Here is a 23,513-nt window from a genome sequence, read left to right on the forward strand (position 1 = left end):
ACTTGAGAGTCAAAGAGAATTTATCAAATTAATTTTAGTTTTGGCTGGAGAGTTAGACTTTTTAAAGAATGCTAATTATTTTGCCCAGACATTAATAAATCTGCAGTAAGGCCCAGCATGCAAAAGAAAAATGAAGGGACATTTTTGTCCTTCATTCCCTTTCTCTTGGAAGGCTGGAAATGCTATTTGTCTTTGCTGATGGTGCTGGGGACGGATTTTGGAGTGTGTGGGACTGGGTCCAAATGGCAGTGCAGGTTAGAGGGACAACTCTAACAAAGGTCAGTGTTATCCTTTGTCTGTGGGGAGATGCCATTGTCCCATGGCTGGAAATTTGAGGGAATAGCATCACCTTCAGAAAGCAGAAGCAGAGCTCTGGATGGCAGTGAACGTGTATCTGAGGCGGGTGGGTCTGCACAGATCCTCATTTTTAGCTTTTTCCTGAGCATCTTTTGATGAGCATTGCTGGGAACAGGTACTCCTGGTATGCTGTTCTAGTGCAGTCTGGCTCTTTTCAGGAGCTTTTCCTTAATTGCACAGCGACCTCAGCCACTGGTGTCCCCCAGGAATGGATATTACAGCCCAGAGGCTGTGTCCAGGCAGAAATCCATTTAACTAAAGTGAGAACCTGAGCATCTCTGACTCCCGTTTGCCTCACGGGCAGCTGAAGACATTAATCATCTTGCACAGGACCCTGAACATCTTTCATAATCCTAAATGAGGATAAACAATGAAGCTGATTTTGTTTTTTGCAGAAAAGTGGATGTTACTGAATGTGAAGCTGAGAACACAGTTTAGTCTTTTGCTGCCACCTCTGCAGGGAAAAATGTAATTATATTGAGCTCTAAGTAACTTTGTTTGGGACAACTTATTTAGTCTCTGTGAAAGTACCAGTCCATTCCCCAGAGCATTTAAAAATTAGTGCTGGTGTCCAGCCTATTGCCATGGCAGCCCTGTGAGGGTTTATGTGATACACAGCACACCAGAACCTTCCAATAATTCCTCTCTAGGTTAATATTGAAAACAGAGCTCTGCAATCCAGGGTAATACAATATGCAGAGGTACAGCAAAGCCTGGGCAGACATTTAAAGTGAAGGAAAATAGTGGACAGAAGCCAAAAGCTCAGCTTTTCTCCATTTTTATTTCCTAATAAATACAAATACTCAACATCCATTGCTCTCTCCTGCAGTGTCACATGCTTGGATTGAATGCTGTGAGTGTCTGTTTCTGCTATCAGTGATGGATAAATTCCCAATGAACTGCTTCTAGACAGCATGTAGACTTTTCCTAGGTGGCATCATTCAAAAAGCTTCTTGCAAACTCAGTTTAAGTGACTAAAGGATTAACAGAGTGAGACACAGCGAGGAAAGCAAGCCCTGGGATTTGAAAGCAGCCAAAGCAAACACACTCTGGAAAATAGACCTGAGGATCCTTGATACCTTTGAGTAGTTTGGGGGTTTTTTTAAGAGCTGGAGTGCTAGTCCTCCTAAAATAGGTTATGGGTGGGGTTCAGGAATCTTTCTCAGCCCTCCAGCTTTCTGTATTGTGCATTTTTTCCCCATAGGTACAGCAAATTCTCTCTTTCCTGAGCAGAGTCAGTGAGGGGTATAGGCTCAGGGTGAAATCTCTCCTGCATTACCTGATATCAAATAGGCATCTGGATTGACTCCCAGGTCCATTCTCATCTCTTTCGACTTGCAAAGCCATGGGAAGAATCCAGGAAAGAGGTGGAACACCCTGTAAAAATTCAGAGTGCTCACTACACCCAAATACTTAAGATCTGAAGGCATTGCCTAAGGAGTTTGCTGTGCAAAGGAATTATGGTTTAGAAGGCAACAAAAAGACAAACAAATTTAAGTTGATGGACAGAGGCACTTGTAAAACCACCTCCTTTCTATCTTGGCATAAATCTAAGGAGTTTGCTGTGCAAAGGAATTATGGCTTAGAAGGCAACAAAAAGACAAATTTAAGTTGATGGACAGAGGCATTTGTAAAACCACCTCCTTTCTATCTTGGCATAAATTCTCTCTGCTCCTCAGTTGATGTTATGGGCCTCAATGGAGCAAAATGCTTAGATCATGTTCTTTCACAAGATGTAAATGAAAACTCAAAAATACCAGGTGAGGCCTTGATTCTGCAAAGAGATGACACACATGGAGCTGTCTGCTGGTGTGCAGTCCCCAGGGGTTGGTGCAGCTCTGTGCAAGAGACGCTGCAGAAGGAGGTTCTGCCCTCGAGGGATGTTATCACCCACCATGACAGAATTCACGCTGCTCTTTCTGCTCCTATGAGCTAGGAAGAGCTGAGTTGGAATTTTCCATCAAGATCCTTTTTTCTAAAGAAAATACAATTTCTGAAGGCGGCGGAGATGGTGCCTTTTTGCAGTTTTAATTGGAAAAAAAAATTTGCCTTGGGAGTTACAGGCTCATGCTGCCTTGATAAACACAAATATATTCTGGCAAATGGAACAACACTGACGTGTCATTTCCTTGTGAGTAAGTAGCAGATCTCTGAGTATTGGTGAGAAGAATCAGATTATTCTTTTTTGGCTACCTCACACTAGAGAAAATTTCCCTACTAGAGCATCTTTAATAGGCACCTCAATGCTTGCACATAAATCATTTAGAGTTTAAAGGGTTTTCTGAATGCTCTGAGAAAAAGCATAGAGGAAAGGAGTCCTTATCTGGTACTTGTTGATATTGCAAGATTTTTGCCCTACTTGATAACAGGGAACAGACCCAAAGTGTCTGATCTCTGGGTCTTTACATGAGAGAACCAGCACTCAGTGTGCCAAAGTACACATCTGGCCAGCAGGTTAACACATTTGTGGGAAAAGGCATGTTCCATTCCAATTTATAATACACAACAAATGCTTGTTGGTTGAAAAAAAAACCCCACAGCCCAAAACACAAAGATTTTCTATTCCAAAAGTAAATTGCATGAGGAAAGAAGGGGGGGGAAAAAAAAAAAAGGAAACCTTTTTTTTTTTTTTCTAGGCCAGCCATATTCCCACACAATGGAAACAGTAAAAAATCAAGCTCATAAGGATTTCTGATGATGGGATAACCATAGGTTCTTTGTTCTGAATATTAATTGCTGCATTAAAATGGTCTCATAAGAATGGCAGCTTCAGTGTGAGTAGCCAAGAATAAGAAACTCAGCTTCCTAAAATGACACCTAATGTGAAAGCTGTCCAAAGGACATTATTCCATATATACACTCCAGAAAAGGCCCATTTGCTTTTGAAGCAAAAGAATGGGTAAAAAATGCAGAGTGCCCAGAAACTTGTTCAGGAGTGGGCTTGTAAATAGGTTTGGAAGTTGGTGCTTCTTTTTTAAGAGCCTTTATAAACCAGTCAAGCCAGTTCCATGAAAATTAGCTTTTGCTGGTTTCATTTCCCTTTGTGGAAGAATGTGGGTCATGAAAAAACCCCTCTAAGCTGCTGGAATCATTCTTTCCTGCTCCAGAGAAAAGTCAAGGTGGAGTTTTTGCCCTGCGCATACAACCACGGTGTTGGCACCAGGCTTTTGCCCACTTTCCCTAGATATGGATGCATTTGCAGATTTGCTTTCAGTCCCATGAGCACATGGGGAGTAGTTCTACCAGCTGTAGGGAGAACACTCAGCATCTACCCTTTATGCTGGAGTGAAGCCAAGATTTTGATAAACAAAATTTAAATGATATAGATTAAATTTCCATTAACTGATTCTCACTTAACTTACGCTGATTTGATGTCAGTGTACTTCCAGGGATATACAAACAGAATTTGAAATGATGAAAGCCCTTTGGGAGATGAGAACTGAAAGCAGTGTAGTTTTTTTTTTCCAATGTAAGTAAAGCTGGCTTGAAACTAATTGTATTAGGCTTTATACCCTTTCTGCTAGAGCAGCTGAGGATATGAATGTTTTAAATTAGTGAGAGGGCAGTTTCTTAGTGGAAATGAGCCTTGGTGGCTGCTTAGACAGACAGGTAGGGAGAATAAATTCAGCACATTTCATGAATGCAGGCGTCTGGGTAAAGAGGAGAAATCCTATTAGTGCCCAGTTAAGAGAATGGCTGTATCATGAATTCAGTGCCTATTAGAGGATCCAGAGGGACTCCCAGCATGCAGATGCAAATCCAGAGGAAATTAGGTCCCTGAATTCTAGTGCTCAAGGAAATCACTGTTTTTGTGGAGGTGCTCTTAAATATGAATGGTGAGAAATTGGTCTCATTTATATTTCTGTAAATCAAGAATAACTGCAGAGAAAGGAGATGGAGTCATCATTCTTAGATATTTCGACAGCTCCCATGGCCTCAGAATCTGAGTGTTTCTATATCTACGTGGATCAATTGCTGCCTGTGAGCTGGGGAGGTGCTGATATCCTCATTGCACAGACTGCACTGAGACAGAGAGAGACTGGAGCCTAGATCCGTAACAAGATTTAAATATATAATTTCTGTTGGTTTCACTACAAATCAGGGGACTTTAGATGCTCTGTAGCAGGCAGGTTTTTTTCAAGAATATAAGTGTTGGAGGATGGAACTGAGCTGACATGTTTTGCATTCATGGTTACCTCTTTAATCACAGAGCCCACTTCCCCAGCTGAGGAAGACTGTGGCTCTTCCTCACTGTGTAGTAGCCTGCAGGAGGCAAAGGGGAAGGAAGGGGAGAAGGATGTTTTTGTTTTCCCATCATCATTTTTGGAGGTGATCAGATGCAGCATTCTGCACGAACGGGGTAAATAACAGAATCCATCGTCTGATGGCAGCTGCTCATTTGCACTGTCTCACTTCAGGGTGTTGTTTCTTGCTTGTGTTTCCAGAGAAATTTCCTCCTTGGGTAATGATGAAAAACTAGTCACAAATCAACACAATTCAGAATATATGAGAATTATAAAATACTGCAAAATAAAGCAAACAATACAAAAGCTCAATGCTTTCATCGTGCAGGGAAAGGCCTCCAGAACACCAAGGAATTTTGGAACTGTTTCAGAGACTCAGAAATCATGAAACTTGGATATTTTTCATCTCAAGGCTTTTCCTTCTCTCTTTCCTCTCTCCTCCCCAATGAATCACTCAGTAAAAGAGTACGTTACCTGGAAACTCAGCAGGAGTCTTGGCCTTAGTATAAGAGAGCAGATTATAATGAGTATCATACTAAAGAAGAAGGAATAAAGAGCACTAGCAGCCAAAAAAGATAGGCAATTTGAGGGATATGATGTAACTCAGACAAGATGTCAGTGATGGGCTGGAAATAAAACAATGTCAGTCACTGTGAATTAATTATTCTTCTATAAAAACAAATCAGTGGAGCAACATAGCACACAGCTGTACTGAGTCATGAGGTTTGGCTGTCAGACAGGGAAATGGTCACTTCACACTGCCCCAGGGCATGTGGGAGAGGCCGGTGGCTACTGAGAGTCCCGTTGTAGGGTAGGCAGGTTGGCAGAGTAGTGGAAAAATTGCAGTTTCCATTATAATCCCTTTGTATAGGAGAGCTTATAAACCCAGCCAGAAAATTTTGCTTTAGGCTGTAACCGAGCTGACAAGGTCTCAGCACAAGAGTGAGTGTATCCAGTGGGGAATGCTCTTCACTGTGGAGAACGAGGTTTGATTTAATGAATGAGAGAAGGTAAGGCCATAATTATTCTCTTGGAGGGAAGGAGAACAAGCAAAACATTTAAACACACACAATACCCATTCACAGGACTGTTGGGAAGTGCAGGTATGTGTTACATCAGTCACAGATGGACCTGCAAGACCACAGAACTGCTGCCCTGCTTCATGGCAGAGTTTGGTTTCAGGCGTTGCTTGGCACTTTCAAATAGCTGAGAGAAAGTCCTGAATGTGCCCGGGCCTGAACTTTGTCTCCTCCTTCAAAGCAGGACTCATTTCACCTTTCTGTTGCAGCCTTGACTGTGATAATCTCACCCTCCTCAGATGGGGAAAGGTGGAGGTGAAGAATCCCACCCGAGTGTCCACAGAGCAGAATCTGCCATCACATCTTGCTGCCACTGTCCTCCTCTGGGCAGCTGTAGCACAATAGCCTGTAAATGGTGTTGGAGATTGAATTGCCCAAAGCCCTTGGGGGTTTGTAATGATGCTCCAGTGTTTTTTACAGATAATTCGGAAACAAATCTGTGCTCTTAATCATGCCCTTTATTCCATGCTGACAGTGCTTCCTATCCTAACAGTCAGCATTCATTAAAAAGCAACCATTAACTGCAGAGGAGTTGAAACAGGGACAGGGGCATGTATTCAGCTGGGTGGGCAGGATGGGTGTGAAGTTTCTATCTGCATCTTTTCTAAGAAGAAAAATTTCACATTTTTCCCCTCCAAGCCAAGATTTAGCTGAAGAGGTGGGTTCAGAGTCACACTGTCAATTCCCTTGTTGAGCATTTGGCTTGTGCTGCTAGTGAACACTTGGGGCTTCTGAGGGCTTCTAAAGTGAACTGCTGCAGGCACAGATATAATATTTTACAGCAAAAAAAAAGAAACCAAAACCCCCTTTTTTAGTGTTACCATCTTCTGGGCTTACATTGTAAATACATGGAGTAGCTGATAGCCAAAGGAGATGACTTTTTTTGGCTGGGATTTTCAGAGAGACTCAGAGGAGCACCATTAGCAGTTATCAGTGATGACAAATTCTGTTGGAGCTGTAACTTTCTCACAGAACAAGGAGGAGTTTAACAAGTCACTGCAGGGGGAATGAAGCACTGAAGTTGCAGCTCTTTGAGTGCCCCTAAGAGCTGCTCCTTCCCAGCTACCCAGTAAGAGAGCAAAGCCTCAGTTAAGAAGTGAGCTTTCTTGTATGCAGGAAATGCTGTAGCAGCTAGAAACAGGCAATTACTGTCAAATAATCGAGGGCCCAGAGGTTCATGCTGAGGGTAATCCCTCAGTAACCCCTGCCCACACCCTTTGAAGATCCCAGGCTCCAACTGCTGCACAGGCACAGGGGCTCAGCAGTACACAGAGCTCCCAGAGCCTGCAGTGAGCACATCTTATTCTTTCACCAAAAACTTCCTGTGAAATTTTAAGCAGAGGCGGATGGTGACATCAACGTGTACATCACCACTTTGTAGCATTCGGGGGTTTTGTTGCATTCACGAGTGTGAGACCAAGTGAGTCACTCGTGCCTTCCTTGGATGAGTGCACAAGCACAAGTTCAAAGTAGTGGTGGAACCTGGTCTCTCCAGTCCCCTGTTGTGCTTGGACTTGAAAGAAGAGCTTTCTATAACTCCCTAACTTGCAGGTGTAAGGGAATCCCTTTCTGCTTGTGCATAGCTTGAGCAGATCATGCATTTACCTGCTGCATGTATTTTTACACATATTTTGGAGTCCTGTGTGAAATGTGCTTCGGTATTTGCCACTGAGTAACCTAAAACCATCTTGGAACCCTTTCAAAGGATCACTAGCAAAAAAGCTTGTTTTATCTATGTACATATGTTAGTCTGTGATTTCGAAATGTCTGCTTTATGGATTTGATCCATCTAGATATCCTTAAACAGCTTTTCTCTCAAGGGGTCCCTGGAGTCTGCCAGCAGCTCTGTCATGCTGGGATTTATCCCTGTGGATTATTATAACCCAGAGTGGGATAGGGTGATGCTAATGGCACTCAGAAGTGCCCCTGCACTGGTAATTGCACAAAATGCATGGGGCAAAGCGGCAGCAGAGCTGCCCACTTGAAGGTATTCACATCCCTGTGGGTGATATTTAAATTTATTTAATTTATTTAGCCAGGATACACCTTAGGTTAATGCTGAAACCAAGGGCAATAAAGGTCAGACCCCTTCAGTGGTGTGTCCAGTGAAAGTACTGGGTTTAAATGGAGCATCAGTTTCCCTGTCTTAGGTGAGGACAGAGGATAAATATGTTTGTGAATGATGAGTGGCCTGAAGTGCTATCAAAGGTTCCTTTCAGGCAGATGTGCAAAATCCCTCTATTCTCTGCCCCCCTCCCCTGGCTCCAAACACAGATATTTCAAGGTTATAAATGGGGAGAAAATCTCTGGAGAGGAAGATATTGCAAATAAAATCTAATCTATAAATGTCTCTCCTTAAAGGCACAGCCCAAGCTCTCCATTTTATCTTCTTGACAAAGCAAAACAACTCAATTTCGAACTTGCTCACATTGATTTTATATCAGGGAATTCCACCAATTTCTGGGAGATTATTGATCTAAGTGAGATCAAAATCCATGCTTTTTCTTTCTTTTCCTTCAAAATTCTTTTTCATCTATTGATTATGGTTGTGTGATGTGGCTTATTGGCTCTGAGCTAATAATGACCAAGTGCTTGGGGACAAACCAAATTGCTTAATGGGCCACAACACCACAACGGATCCCTATAATGACCCAGAAATTAATTAAAGTAACCATTCTCATGCAGTCACGTACCAGGCAGTCTCTAGGACTGTCACCCACCTGGCTACAGTATTTAAGACCATGCAAGTCCAGGTGTCGAAAATTTGAAGGGATCATCCATGTCTTACATCTCTAAGTGGGGTCAGCAGGCTGTGACCCTCAACACCACCCTGATGGGCCAGGCCTCTGTAGCACAGTGAGGATCAAGCCAACTCTAAGCAATAGCAGTTTCTTGCCCTCGTTTCTACTTTTTTTTTTTCTTTTTTTTGGGGGTCAGATGGTTCACATTTATGAAAAGACATATTTCTTCTTGATCATTGAGAGATAGTAATCATTTCTTGCAGTGTTTACAAGTCTTGGTGTTTTTTAAAATACATTTACAGCTCTTGGCTTCCTTAGTGAGCAGATCCAGATGTAGGGTAAAAGCTGCAGCCCAGGGAGGGTGTGTGCTGAGTGGAATTGTAGCTTGTTCTTCCCAGCCCAAAGGGAGAAGGCCACGGATTAATTGTGTGTAATGACATAAACCCTTGTCAAATGGCATGCAGGAGCTTGCAGGGCAAACCAGAGTCCAGGCTCAGATCTGGAACGTGCCAATGGCAGGAGCAGCTCTGTCTTGGTGGGAGAGTGGAGGAGTCCTGAGGCCACATGAAGTGAGTGTGTGGCAGCTGGGGGCACTGATGGGGTGCTAGACCCCCCTCCTTAATGCCTTTGGAGAAATCCACAAGCACATACTGGTCTTTGAGGATAAAATGTCTGATTTCTTCTCTGCTCTGACTGTCCATTGAACTTTGCTTGTTGACCAAGTTGCCCCTGGTTCACAGAGGCTGCAGTGAGCAGCAGGCCGGGCCCCATGCTTTTGTAAGAATGTTGGGTTTTTTTCAGTATCCTTCTTCTGTAATTCCACATGGGCCTCTTTGTCCTTTCAGTAAAACCACTGCAAACCAGTGAATCCCTCCCATGTCCAGGGGTGTGGTGCAGAATGAGACATGGTTCTTAAAGGATTCAGGCCAGGAGGCTTAGAAGTGAACACGGGTGTGGGAAATATTGAGGCTGAGGGAGCAAAATGCTTTCACAGAAGATGAGGAATACACATTCATGGACAAATCCCCTTTCCATCTTCCAGCCTGCATGTTAATCTGATCAAAGAGCATGGTCCATTCCACATCCATACCTATCCCCTCTTCCTCTACCCCCAGGTTTCTGTGATTACTGGCAATACTCCTGCTGTTAGGTGATGTTTTCCTCTGGCATACAGAGTAATACTTCTAAAGTTACCCAAGCAATCCAATTCACAAGCCCCTACTGCTCCCTGTGGGGTGAACCAAATCTGGGGCCCTTTGGGACATTGGCCTTAAAGTGTCTCTGTAATTTGAACTATCACACTGATGCAAAATCACCATCTGCTGTCTCTGCTCTGTGTGGTGCAGATCCTCTGAGCTCAGAGTCATTCAGGAACCTCTGGAGACTGTTTCATTGCCAGGTGCTGAAATCCCAGAAAAGAAGAAATTAGAAATCAAAAGGGGGAACCAGAATGGCATGTGGTGCGGTCAGGGTGCAGGGGAGGAGCAAAGTCAGGCAGCTGTTTCTGTTTGGAAAATTAATTTGTTTCAGCTGTAAAGTTGATAGTTATCACCTGCACAAGGCTTCATCAAGAGCCATCAGTCGCATTCCCCTTCTGTCGGCTCTGTAGCCTTCATTTTGGGTTGGCAGGGAAGGGGTTAAGTGTTGCTCTTTAGCAGAAGAGAGGCCTCAGCTGTGTGCCCCGAGTGCATGGGGTGCCAGGGCAGGGACAGCTGTCCTGAGTGAAGGGATTCCCTCACATGTGAAATTAATTTGCTCCAGCAAACTTGCTTGACTGAATTCGGTCTGTGTGGAGGTTGGAGTTTGTGCAGGTTTGGGGTAGGGTGAAAATTGTGCTTTCTTCCTCTCCTGTTTATTTTTCTCTTATGCAGGTTGTTGGGTTGAATAGCAGAGTTTTTGAAAGCTGGCTTTTCTGCAGTGCTCTAAACCTAGGATTTTTTTGGGGGGTGGGTACTGTTTGGATGCGGATTCTGTGAAGCTGTTTTCTTACTCCGTCTGTGCCTTTTCTATGGAAGAAAAATATCAAATGGGGAGGAGATGTCTCAGGAAATTAAACCAAAGAAGGGAATAGGAAGGAAAGAAACAAATACTGATGAAACAACACAATAGATCTGAGATAAGTTAAGATGTCTTAATACAAAGATTTCTACCAAAATGTCCCCAGATTTCTGTATTTGAGCAAGCGGTCCTTGTTGGTATCTAAACCTTTAAGCACAGAGTTACTTTCCCCAGAGCAGACTCAGTCCTGGTAGTGGGAATCCACTGCAACCCTTCTGTGCTTTATCTGTCCTGCAGGGAACGAGGCTGATGTCACCTGGCTGTTTATTTCTGCAAGCAGAGAGAGGATTTTCAACAGTATCCTGGAATCACAGAGCTTTATAAGGTATGGATAAATCCTCTGAATTGCTGGGAGAAGGGCTTTATTTTAACTCCTCTGGCCGGATGTGGTCTCTGCCTTGAAAACACTGCACAGTGTGAATGAAGAGTGAGTGATCTTGGGTTCTCTGTCTCTTGGAAGGAGCAGTTGACTGTATAGGGCTCATTAATTATTGATGCACACGTGTAAGAGGGAAATAGGGAGACTCCTCACCCTGTGCAGAACAGCTCTACAGAAGGAAACAGATGCTGGATGTGTCTGTTTAATCACTCTGGGGCAGATGCCCGAGGAATGGGCTGAGCCTTGTGTCTGTCTCTCTGTCTGGAGTGCTGTAGGCACAGGCCAGATGTGGATTAGCCTTGCCAAAGAAATAGAAGGATAATTGGGCTTTGGATGGCCTTTTAATTCCAAGACCACCCTTGCCTTACATTTCATTCAATGATAAAATGGGAAGGTACTTTGGTGGCTGCAGAGTTTTAAAATCAGCAGCCTATCATCAAGCAAACACTGGTGTGCTGCTGGGGACCCTGGAACTGTCAGGGCAGCAGTAGAACCAGTCTGCTCTGTCCTGGTGGGTTGTGTAATGTGCTCAGACAAAGAATTACACACTCAGGCAGCCTCGGTCCATGAAGGTGGCTGAGGGCTGCTCATTAGGCAGCAAAGATGAAAGTGCTGTTGCATCCCTTAATTCAAGGGCAGTAGATGAGACTGGAATCGATTGTTCGATAGTGGTGGAGATAATAAAGTTGAGATTTCATAGTGTCTGCCTGGGCTGGTCGGGGGACACAGACCAGTGCAGAGCTTCAACTGTGCTCACAGGGAAGAAAACTCTGTAATTCTCTGGGAGCTTCAGTAAGTTCAGCTGGTCCCTGAGTGCTGCTCTGTTCCTTGGTGTGTCTATCTGCAAGCAGACACCTCTCATGTCCAAGGGGGTGTAAATAACTTTAGATGGGATTTTCTTCTCGGAAAGGTTAGGCAGGACAAGCACTCAGGGTGGATAACCCTGGAGAAATTAAAAGCAAAGGTTTGGCATGTTTCCCTTTTCAAGTATATCTGAACTCTCCTGCCATGAACAAAGACCTATTTTAATTTTCTTGCTCATAAACATGACTCATTTTTATAAACAAGAGGAGAAAGCTTATTTCTACTTCTAAGTCTTAAAGTGCAATTAGCAAAGGCAATTCAAGGACTTGCCCAGCACTCAGGGATAACAGGCACTGACCAATTAAATCCCTTTAGCTTTGAAAATCTGATTCCTTAAACACAAAGGAAAACTGTTACTGCTGTCTTTTCACCCTATTTAAAAAAAATTAGAAAATATTTAGTTTAATTTGGCACTAATAAATTTTCAGCCAATTTTATATAAGCCATTTTCATCTTCAAAGTCTCCTTTTTGATCTATCACAGCTGTTGTACTGACACACACCATGACCAATTTACGTCCCATCTTTCCGTGCCCAGCAAAGGCCATTGTGGTGCTGTCTGTGCATTGTGGGCATAAATTACCGTATGAAAAGCTTGTTTTATTGATGTTGCTGTTTACTAATGTTACTTTTCTCCAGGGGGGTGTGTGCGTTTCTGTGTAAAATCACAGCAGTATTATATCCAAGAGATGGGTTTGGGTGTAATGAGAAAATGACCCAAGATTTAAGCCAAAGCCAAGAGACTGAAGCTTGTGACTTGTGGCTTTGATTAAAATGCTGTTTGTGCAGCGTTAGCACACATGGCTCCTCTTCCCAGCCACTTCTTGCTGCCAGCTTTGCAGTGCTGCTCACTGTGCTGGTGTCACTGAGCTGTGCTTAATTAGCTGAACTCCTACGTACGTGCAAACTTCTGATTGCACGGTGGCGTTCTGCAGAACGTCTAGCTGGATTCAGATCACTTCTCTGGGAAATGCAAGCACTGCATGTCCAAGCCCTTGGGTTTCTGAGTGATTAATTCAAATGTGAACCAGTTGGTAACAGGAGTGGCTCAGTGGTCAATAGAGCAACACTCAGCAGTCATATTCATGAACCACCAAATAGTTTTTCAGGAAATGCTCAAGCATGTAGTTAACAGGTCCCAAGGAGAAGGAACGCCTTGTTTGATGTGCTATACTGAGCAGGAGAGTTATTTGTCCTGCTAAAATGGTGAACAGTCTTCCTGTCCCATCAAAGTGGCTCTGCTGTCCTAGGTGGCCTAATTTGGTCAGAGAGAGAAGTTTATAGGACAGTGTGTCACATGCAACTCTGATGTGTTTTTTCCTGGGAGTAGCTGAGATGATGACCCTGGAAGAAGATCCTAGAGAGTATTCTGGGTCATCAGGTTCTGTTTGGTGCAATTTCACTTCACTTTCTGCAATACTCTCCTTTAAAGCTGAGTTGAGCCTGAAGGAAGACTTTTGAGAGGAGGGGGTGAGAAAGGTAGAGCAGGTTGGGTTAAAGATATCACTGTAGGATGTAGCTGGTCTCCATACAAAAATACCAGTTTTCCCCTGAAAGTTACACTCCTTGTTGCCAGTTCTAGAGCAGGGTAAGTGGCCAGGGGCTGCTCCTGGGCTGGAGAAGGGCTCAGGAACCACCACATGACTGAGCTGCCTGGCTGCTGCACGTCACCCTCTGAGATCCACCACAAAATAGCCAGCAAGGAGTTAAACACAATGCAAAAAATAATGCTGCCCTTATTCTCTCCTTTCCCCTCCTCCTCCCATGTGCTTTTATTTTTGTCTTGAGCTAAGTAGAAATGCTGGTTTGGTTTTTTGTTTGGTTTTTTTGTTTTTTTGTTTTTTTTTTTTACTTTGGCTTAACTTCTGTTATTTGATTTTTACACAATCCTCAGGTACCTAATGAAATTGCCACATGCTCAAGGGAAAACAAGTTTCATAACAGAATGACAGTAAAACGTTGCTAAAATCCTCTAGGATAGAGGAAGGATTAGAAGAAGAAAATGCAGAATAATGTAGATATTAGTTTAAAGGCAACAAAGGGTTCCTAGGCCACTGACATACCAGAATCCAACAGAAGTAGTCATAATTACTAATAACAAAAGGCTGCTCTATTATGGCTATTCCATTCAAACTAAAACACATGTAAAGCTTGTGTGCTGGTGAGTGTATTTTGATGATAGGTCTGGTTTAAACCTAATCTGCTGAAATGCAGACAGGATAGGAACAATGCTTTCTCTAGGGATCAACAACTTTGTCCCTGAACAGACTGCCTTATGTAAACACCCATAATTCTGTTAAAATTCATGCAGACAGCTCGGATTAAAAAGAAACAAATATCAAGCAAATAAACAAAAGTCATGAGCAACAGGGGCTGGTAAAGTCATTGTGGGAAAAAGTGCTCTTTGAAACATATGCCAGTGTATACTAAATCAAGAAAATTAATATTAAACACTACAGGTCACAATATTGAACATATGTTCCACCTTCTGATAAAGTATCTAGAAATCCTCCTTCCAACAGTGGGCATCTTTTTTAGTGTGTTTTTTTAGTCTTAAAAAACCCAACCCTGAACTGATAACTGAGGTGTTCACCACTACTTTGGCCTTGACTTTTCATAGCACTGTACAGAGTAACGGTTCTGGCTTGGAGCTTGCAGCTGGCACTAATTTGTTCAGCTGGGAATAAAGGTGGTTTACCCAGAAGATTTGGATAGCTGTGGTTACGTGGGTAATATTTTAACTCAGTAAGGATAGAAATGAAATTTCTCAAGTATTTTTTCCCCTTCTGGCGTCTTTTAGTTCATCAAAAGGGACAAAAATGTTGTGTCTTGGAGCTGACACAATCACCTGGGGAAATCTTGGACTCTGCTTTAACTGTTGACATAGGGAGAAAATTCCTTCTCCATCGGGTTTTTTTGTTTGGTTTTGGAGGGGCTGTTTGGGGATTTTTGCTGTGGGGTGGGTCCTTTTGGTTTTTTTTCTTCTTTTCCTTGTACTCTCACACTTAAATAGATGATGGGGGCCTATGGAGACTGAGGTTCCACGTGTTCCCAGTGAATATGGTAACATTGGATGTTACTTAAAATTTCTGGTGTTTCTGCTTCTGCCACTTGCCAGGTTTTTATCCCTGTTAAACGTTCTGGGAAAGGTTGTGTGTGAGATGTTCTGGAAATTCAACAGGACTGACTTCAGCCTTCTATTTTTAGGGTAGGCTTCAAGACTTTGGGCATCCTACTTGGGTTGCCTTTGCCACAAGACAGGTCATCTTTAATGTGGGCATTTCAAGAAATATTCTCTACCTTTAGACGAAGGGACGGGGAGGAAATCTGTGGGAAGCTTTCCAAGCTGGCGGAAGAACATGGGAAAAAATGACTGTGGTGCTGGAATCCAGCATATGGCCAGGGACCTTGGGCTGAGGAACGTGCTGAGGGCAGGCTCTGGGATTCCTGAGCCAAGAAGTTGTTTGTTTTTCTGGCTGTGTTCAGAGAAACCAAACCCTGTATGTTTACAAGTAAATGAGGTTATACCACAGGTGCATCTGACAGGTTTCAGTAACAGAGAAGAAAAATAAAGGCTTACAAGGTCTGGTTAATTATGGTAGTTCAGATAATACACTTCAAAAGAGGAAAGTTTAATAACTGTTTAAGCAACTTCTTGTTCAAGGTGCTTTCTCTTTCAAAATTTCTGTTCAGTGGATTTTCATGGATTTTCCTACTTGGGACCACTGAAAGTTGACTACCCCTGAAGTAAAAGCCCTTCAGTGGGGGTGCCATCTTTTCCTAGTTCATGACCTTATCTCCAGGTCCTACCTGTGACCTCAGGACAGGACTCTACTGTGACCATGATTTACATCTTGTATGAGAGCTCTCTGGGATAAGACTGAGAGGAAAAATTGGCAAATCTTGCATTCAAAAAGCATTTTCTGAGGGCTTGGTATTTAGCTCAGTTCTCAATTTCAGCACTGCTTACTTGTGTTGGAAAAGTTATTTTTGGTTGCTTTCTGCGCTTCATTATAATTCTGAAAATGACTAATTTGATGTGACATTTACTAATGTAGTATGATCAGACATAATTTGATCTTATTAACTTAGATCGTACTGTATTAGCAAACATCGGATTCTATTTGAGAAATTTACACATGCTGCAAATGTGGGTACACCTTGAAATCATACTGTATTAGTATAATTTGTCTCCTTAATGTTGTACTTGGTAAAGAATGTCAGGAGATATTGCAATTTATAGCTGCCTACTTACAGATCTGCAAAGATTCAGATTGGCTCTGCTGTTGTCATATTGTTCTATCACTTAACAAAAACCCCCTTTCTCAATGATACAAGACCACTGCAGTTCAAATACTTGATGTCTTCCTTTCCTTTGGAAATGCTTTCATTGCCTTGCATTTTGGTGTCTGAAATTGAATAAATGAGTGGAATAAAGAGCTCATCTTGTGGAATAAAGAGTTTATCTTCCTATCCATGTGTGATGATGGCCAGTATGGCCTGAGAAGGTTGCATGAACTGGACAGCAATAGATACTGAAGTGGTGCAGCTGTATCAGCTCTAAATCAGCCCCTTAACCTGTGTGCTGCTGCCTTTTGCTTTCCTGCTGGGCACCAACCAAGTTTTTAAAAAGACTAAATATTTGTTGATATTGTTTATGAAGGAATGGAAAGGCCAGTTGCCTTTTATAACCTTGTGTAGTTGAGACAGTAACTCTCGTGTTCAGCTCTCCCATTCTGCTCTAGAGCTGTGATTTCTCTTTGCCAGCTCAAGCTGTAACTCGAAGTTTATCTCCTGTGTTCCTATGTGAGATTCTGTATCCTTTCCTTGGTGGTGGTTTGTTTTTTTGGGGTTTGTTGTTGTTGTTGTTGTTGTTGTTGGTTTTTGTTGTTGTCTTGGTATTTTTTGAGGGGGAAAGGAGAGCTTTTTTCCCTGATCTTGAGGAGTACTGGGAGCATTGTGCATTCCCATCTGAGCAAGCTGGCTGTAACTGGTAAAGAGACTGGGACTGGGATAATTTTGCAGTGGGCTGCCCATCCCCACAAAGGAAGTGCTTCCACTTGAAAAGTGAAAAAGGCAGGAGCAATGTCTGAGCAGCCCTGCAGCTCCTTTCCCAATGGTTTTCCCCCAGTCTAGGTGCATTATGGTGTCATTACAGCAGAAAAGAGGGTTTCTAGCAGAGAGAGGAAGGCTGAACACCTGAATTTTACACAACTGCCCCAGTGAGTGCTGGGATTGTGTGTGTGGCTGGACAGGAGGGATTGGGGTATGGGACGAGCACCAAAGCAGCTGGTAATCCAGGATGTCTGATGAAAAGTGCAAATTGCTTCCCATCTGCAGTGGAAAGAATTAAAAAAAAAAAAAAAAAGGTTAAAAATAGAATTAAAAGGAGCAGTTAAAAACTTGCTGTAAAGGCTCCAGTTCTGACTGCCATGATCCACTGGCAATCTGCTGTGCTGGGATGAGCCAGAATGGGCTGTGCATGCACTAAACCCCAAACCTCCAGGCTGAGCCTGGCTGAATTCAAAGGGAGCTGCTGGGACACACCTGGCTATGTGAGCAAGGCAGGGTGAAGGCTGAAGCTTAAGCCTTAAACTTCAGACTGCAGGGCATGAGTGATATGGGGTATTTGACTTCTTTTTGTCTGTCAAAACAGAAGCTGTCAAAAAAACTTTTATTTTTCCATATTCCAAAATCTTTTTGATTTAGATGTCAGGTTACCCCTTTGATGTTACTTTTGCAAAACCCCTCAATAAGGTTATTAGAAAATCCTCACTGAACCTGTACAATTTTACTGAACAAAAACCTGAGAAGAGAACCTACAACAAAAAGGGTGTTTGAGCTCTTTTCATTGACCATGAGTTTGAAATAATATATTTAGTTTTAGCCATACTACGACTTTGATCCAAAACTGATAATGTTCCATCTTTCCCAGTGGATTTTTCTCTTTTGTGTTATTTTTTCATGCTCTATTTGGAAAATAACAATCAAGGCAATTCCAGGCTCTTAATTCCTTTTATTTCCACCCGATTGTTCTGAACACTGAGCAAATCCAGCTAGTTGCCAGCCTGAGTTCCTGTTACTCTGATGTTTTACATCCCTGAAGACAATGCTTTTGTCAGGTGATTCCTGTGTTTCCAGGTGTACCCCAAAATAAGTAAGATGCCTTGAAACTAAACAGCCTTCACTTCATTGTTCAGTGATGCAGACATGCTAAGGAGCTGCTGCTCCAGAATACCTTCTTCATCCCATCACACAGGGGGTTTTGCCCATAATGAATTCCACAGATGGACAGAAATTGGCAAAAACTTGCCTCAGAGTTACACCAGTTCTCTCAATTTTCATTTCAGAAGAACCTTGGCTTTATTCTTTCTGACTTTGCCATATCTATCCATCCATCCATCCATCCATCCATCCATCTACAGTCTTTACAGGTATTGTGTTTGCATGACAATTTGATCTTCTTGTGTGTTTTAACTGGATCGGCTATTTCAATTTAAATTGAAATTCACTGTTTTGATGAGGTGCTTTGTTGAGGTTAAATTTTATCCACTTCTTGCATTATTTTTTAAGATAAGTGCTGGTATATATCTAAGTATGGACAAACATTCCATGTGTCAGCTCCAGCATAAGTAACAGAAACTAACAGGGACAGAAGTTGGGGAAATGTCATCAGGTTTTTGTTTTAGATGTTCTTCCTCTGGTGTGGTGGATTATAATTTCGTTTATATGTATACAGATAAATACAATAACAATTTCTAAATACAATGCATCGTTTTGTCTGTGAATTTATCATTTCATTGAGGGGGTGATTATTTCCAATCACTTGGATTCAGCATTTCTCAGAGTGTCAGAAGAGTGAGGGGCTGCAAGATGTGTCAAATCTCAAGGTTAGGTTGATCCTTTGGGTTCCAGTACCTGCCAGGACAAAAAACTCTACAGTGTCCTCCTCTCACACACCAGGACACTCACTCTGGAGGGTTAGTCAAGACTAAGTCATTCTCCTGTCCTTGAGTTAATGAGTGACTAAAGCAACCAGAAACCAAATTAATTTTCCCCATTCTTTAATGTGCTCTGGTGTTGGCTCTCCAAGTTTATATGGCAATTTCCATGAGATCTATAAAACTCTAGTGGAAACTTTTTTTCAGGAAAATTCACTATTAAGGGAATAAATGGTCCAGATGTTACAAAGGTTGTTTGGGGGTTGAGTAGTATCAGATCAAGTCAAGACACAAAATGATTCTGCACTGTTAATGAAATGTAAAAGAAAGCAAATTCTGGACATAAAGAAAAGGCCATTTGGAGGGGGGTTTTGGTAAAATTATAGAAGTGCCCCATTAATTTCATCATGGGATTAATAGTTCATCTGCTAGTAGCTCAATGGAGGGAGAATATTCACACAGTATTTTGTTTTATGCTGGTATTACATCAACCTTTGTGGCTGTGACCTGCTGTTAAATACAAAACAGGTGTTGGGATGGAATTGGGCCTTCAGATTACACAGACATGTGGACTATTAATTGAACTTTGCATAACCAAGCTTCTGTAGATTCATATTTAAATGCTGCTCGTGACCATTTAAATAAAATTTCAAATTAAATCCAACCCATACAAGGAAAAAGTGAGCAAGAGGGGCTGAGATTTGATAATGAATTATATGTATTGAATGGGCAGCCATGTGGAACAGTTCTAAATTATAAAACCCCTAACTGGGGCTGTGATTCCTTGTCTTGTGCTGCACACAGAAGTAACTTCAACTAAAATTCACTCTCTCAAAAATAAATACAAGAGGGTGGGCTAGAATATCTCTTTTCAATCCAGTGTCTGCTTTTGAGCAATGGTGTAATGTTAGGTGCCTCACACAGTAAAATCTTATTTATCGTCTATATGGAAAGGTGTGAGCAGTGTAATAAAAAGCCTCCTGGAAAAATCTTGTTGGGTTGTTTGGATGGACCTTCAGTCTTCAGGAACTGAGATTCCTTTTAACTTCATGCTATGGTGGAGCAGAGCCCTCCTCCCCCACAACTACACCCTCAAAACCAAGTGCTGTATTATCACCCAGCAGAGCACTGGTCACTGGTGGCAGCAGCAGCAATGATGCAAGGGTTGGGAGGATTTGTGTGGTGTCACACCCAGCTGACTATTCCTGCCTGGCTGCTTCTTGAAAGTCATGACTGGCAAGGAAAGAGGGGCAGGAACTCCAATTCCTTTTGATGCAATTAATTAATTCCACCTCTACAGACAAGTCAACAGGACTTTATGGGCTTAGTTCTACTTTTGAAGATGCATTTGCTGAGATAAATTCTGTATTTCTCCTGCCAGACAAAGCACTGGAAGGTCCTGTTCCCTTTGTAGTGCTGGAATCTTTGAACAGTTCTCCATTGCCCTAAGTATTTTGAAAATTAATTACTTTAGCTCTCTATTTTTCTGGGCAAAAGAAATCAGAATATTTGTTTGAAAACTGCAGTTTTTGTTACAATAAAGGTACTGCTTTGCCCCAGTAGACCTCTGGTTACACAGAGCTGTTGTTAAGGAGAAAGGAATGAATAAGCATGGAGCTATTACAAGTGATTAGAGCAAGATTAGGCAAAAGAAAAGCATCCCTTGCAGGGAGGGTTTGCCAGGGGAAGTCCTGAGTGAAGTTGTGGAGCTTCTCTCCTTGGAAATGGTTAACATTAGATCACAGATGACACCTGTGATTGATGCGGTATCTGTACAACCCCTGTGACCTCTCCACGTTCCTTATGGTCCTATAATTCTGTGTTCCAGCAGTGAAGCAGAAACGTGGATGAAATACCAGTTTTAGAGCAGCTCCAATATTGACTTTTACCTCCAAGGTCAGGGGCAATGAAATATGGAGCACTGGACCAAAAGTGATCCCCTACATCAATGTGTCAAGTCACCTGCTGTTGAAAAGCTGGGTTATTTAATCCCTTTTGTGATCTTTATAGAGTTGATCTCTAAATATAGTTAGTGTCTGTGATGGATATATTTAAGACAGATGGTTGTTGAGGTAGTAGAGATGTGTATAATGCCTATTCAGAGGTCACTGGGCTGGCAATCACAGAATTACTGGCATAAGTAAGAGTATTCCTCTGCAGAACTTTTCACATGCAAATGTCTCATTCCTGGCTTTATCACAGGAGCTTTAAAATACAGTGAACCAGTCAGTGTATTCTCCCTTCAGAAAGGTGCATGATGATAAATGCTATCACTTGAAATTATTTTTTTAAAAATCACTACAGTTGGAAAGAATGAAATTTGATTCCACCTAATCACAGATGTTTAATATTATGCAAGTGAGGCTTTTCATCGGTGCAGGCTTTTTATTTTTATGGTGTACTTTTATTAAAATATACCTAATATAGATATTGGAAATGCATTTTTCAGATGTAGATTTTCTTACAGGAAGGTATTAAAAGATGAGGCAGTTTTGGATTTACTGGAGCAAAGGCGTCATTACCTATGTCACACCATACTGCTGGATGGAAACATGTTTAGGATTTTTGGATGCTTTGATTTCAGTGAATTCTTTTCAGCTAGAGCATCTTGTTTGTTGAAGTTGAATGAAGGAAGGAGGATTGTGGGAAGGCTGTTCTACCAAGAACAAGGTAAAGATCATTGTGGCACTCTCCATGGATTAATCCATTAGTCTCTATTCTTTGTGTTTCCAGAACATGAATGCTACAATCCATTTTAATGAGAATTGTGTTTCAAGTACTATCTATCTGACACAAATTTTTGGCATGGTGAGAGTCCACATGTCTCTTGTGGGCAGCAGGATCTCTTCCATTTTAGCAGTAACTACATTCAGAATCTGTGGCCTATCTTAATTTGAATTCAAAGCTGAGGGGTAGGTCCTGATCAAAATTAAATTGCTTTTCTGAATGAATGACAATTGTAACCATATTATTTAGTCCTGAAATTGGCTCCTTCGTTCAGAGAAATTAAGGCTTAAAGAGGCATCTGTAGAATCACTCCAGGAAACTGAACATCCTCCCTCTGGGGAAAAAAAAAATAGTTAAAGCATTGATGGCAAGATAATGAAATAAATATAAAAGCCATTTCTGATTTGAAATTAGATTTGCTTGTTTTGATCTAGAAAGCTGGTTTGTCTTACACCCTTTTCTACATGAACACTGTCTTGAGCTATTTTTCTGCTTACGTAGACCAGCTCAATAATATCCAGGCAATTAAAATGTTATTCATTTATTTTTAGTTATATATCTTGAAAATTAGCTTCCTTCTCATATGTAGCAAACTGAGTCATAGAGAAATAAAATGTCCTGGTCACAGCTGTATCAGATTTGCAGAAGAACTGGAAATTGAGTGCAGATCTCCTGAAGCCTGGTGTGTGAATCTTGATGTGTGAAAAATAAAACATAATTCAAAGCCAAGGGGGCTGCTAAAAAAGAAAATTGGATTGTAACCTCTGTCCTGACTTTTTCCACTTGCTGCTCCTAATCCTAATTTCCACTCTTTGCCCCTAATCCAGGACTCTGCATGAACACAAGAAGGGCCAGCATTTTTGTTGAGGTGTTTTGAGCACCATAAATAATTCAGAACTTTATTTCTATGTTGCTCATGCACAGTCATCACTTGGGATCCACTAAAAATAATAGTGAGGGTGATGATTAGCTTCTGGCGTGACTGCATGAATTATGATGAGGTTTGACTGGGTTCTAGATGCCAGAAAATGTTGACAAATGTAGCCCTTGAACTGTGTTTTTCCCATGTGGTTATTTTCCAGTATATCCTGAACTCCTGCCCACATAATGGTTGTATTGTCTTTAAAGGATGGAATTCTCCCCTGCTGTGCCGTGGCTGCAGTGAGACAAGTACAGGACTGTTCTCCACCCTGCTCCTTCTGTCTGATTGTAGTTGCATTGGTTCAGAAAAGTGAGGGGTTTTTAACAGACAATCCTATGGGATGCGGCTGTGCTTGGATGAAACACCCAATTGAAGGCACTGGGGAAGGACTGGAAAGGGATGCATGATTCGTGTCTGCAGCACTGCTTTGAAGGGTGCTCTCTGTCAGGATAAACTGAACACAGGTTGGGGTGTTCTGCCCTGGCTGAGAGCAGAGCCATCGCTGTTGTCTAACAATTAGTGCTGATGCACTTGGCACAGCCTGTGTGGCTGCCCAGGGATGGGGTAGCACAGCCTCTGGGCATGACCCCTGGGCTCTTGTTTTCCCTCTTCAAAGTGGTGCTTTTCCATCTCAGACCATGGAAAGCGTTCTCAGAAAGAGCTCTAATGCAGGAGAAAAGGCCTTTGGGGGGGCCAAGGCAACTATGTGAGGACTGTAAAACTTGGTGTGTTTGGTAACTAACCTCATCACACAGTCTGAGGGAGGCTTGTGGAAGGAAATTGAGAAACGCCTTGCAGATGGTGAACTTCAGCCAAGCCAATTCCCAAAACTAGGCTGCTGCAGAATGACAGTCCTCGAGGTCATGTCAAAGACGTGAAACTGCACAGGAATAAACCCAAACTGCAGTCTGAAAGGTTGTGTAGGAAGCTCCAGTTGTGTAAGAAACCCGAGATGATGCGATACTTTCCATAAAGGAGAAAACCCTTGTTACTGAGAGCAAAGCTGCTGAAATTCTCTCTTCCTCTCTGCCTTTCTTGTCCTTTCTGCTCTCATTTCAATAGCTATTAGGTGATATGTTAGCCACTGGCTTCAAACTACTGCAGGGATCCCCGTGAGGAATGGCAGACTTTCCCACAGCAATTCCAGAGGGCTTAGCAGAGCTTGTTCACCCTGGTGCTTTTCCTCCAGCCTTTCTCTCTTT

General features: G+C 42.2%; 1 long non-coding RNA gene across 1 annotated transcript in view; it reads left to right on the plus strand.

Annotated features, from left to right (window-relative positions):
- The window catches only part of LOC108446707, a 131,554-nt gene that overhangs the window by 10,545 nt on the left and 97,496 nt on the right, over positions 1-23,513 (plus strand). The window contains exon 2 of the long non-coding RNA XR_001861998.1: positions 10,717-10,804. This is a non-coding gene — a long non-coding RNA (uncharacterized LOC108446707). The remainder of the gene's footprint in view (positions 1-10,716; positions 10,805-23,513) is intronic.

Source organism: Corvus brachyrhynchos, unplaced genomic scaffold (genome assembly GCF_000691975.1).
Source record: "Corvus brachyrhynchos isolate BGI_N302 unplaced genomic scaffold, ASM69197v1 scaffold5, whole genome shotgun sequence".
Taxonomy (NCBI): domain Eukaryota; kingdom Metazoa; phylum Chordata; class Aves; order Passeriformes; family Corvidae; genus Corvus; species Corvus brachyrhynchos.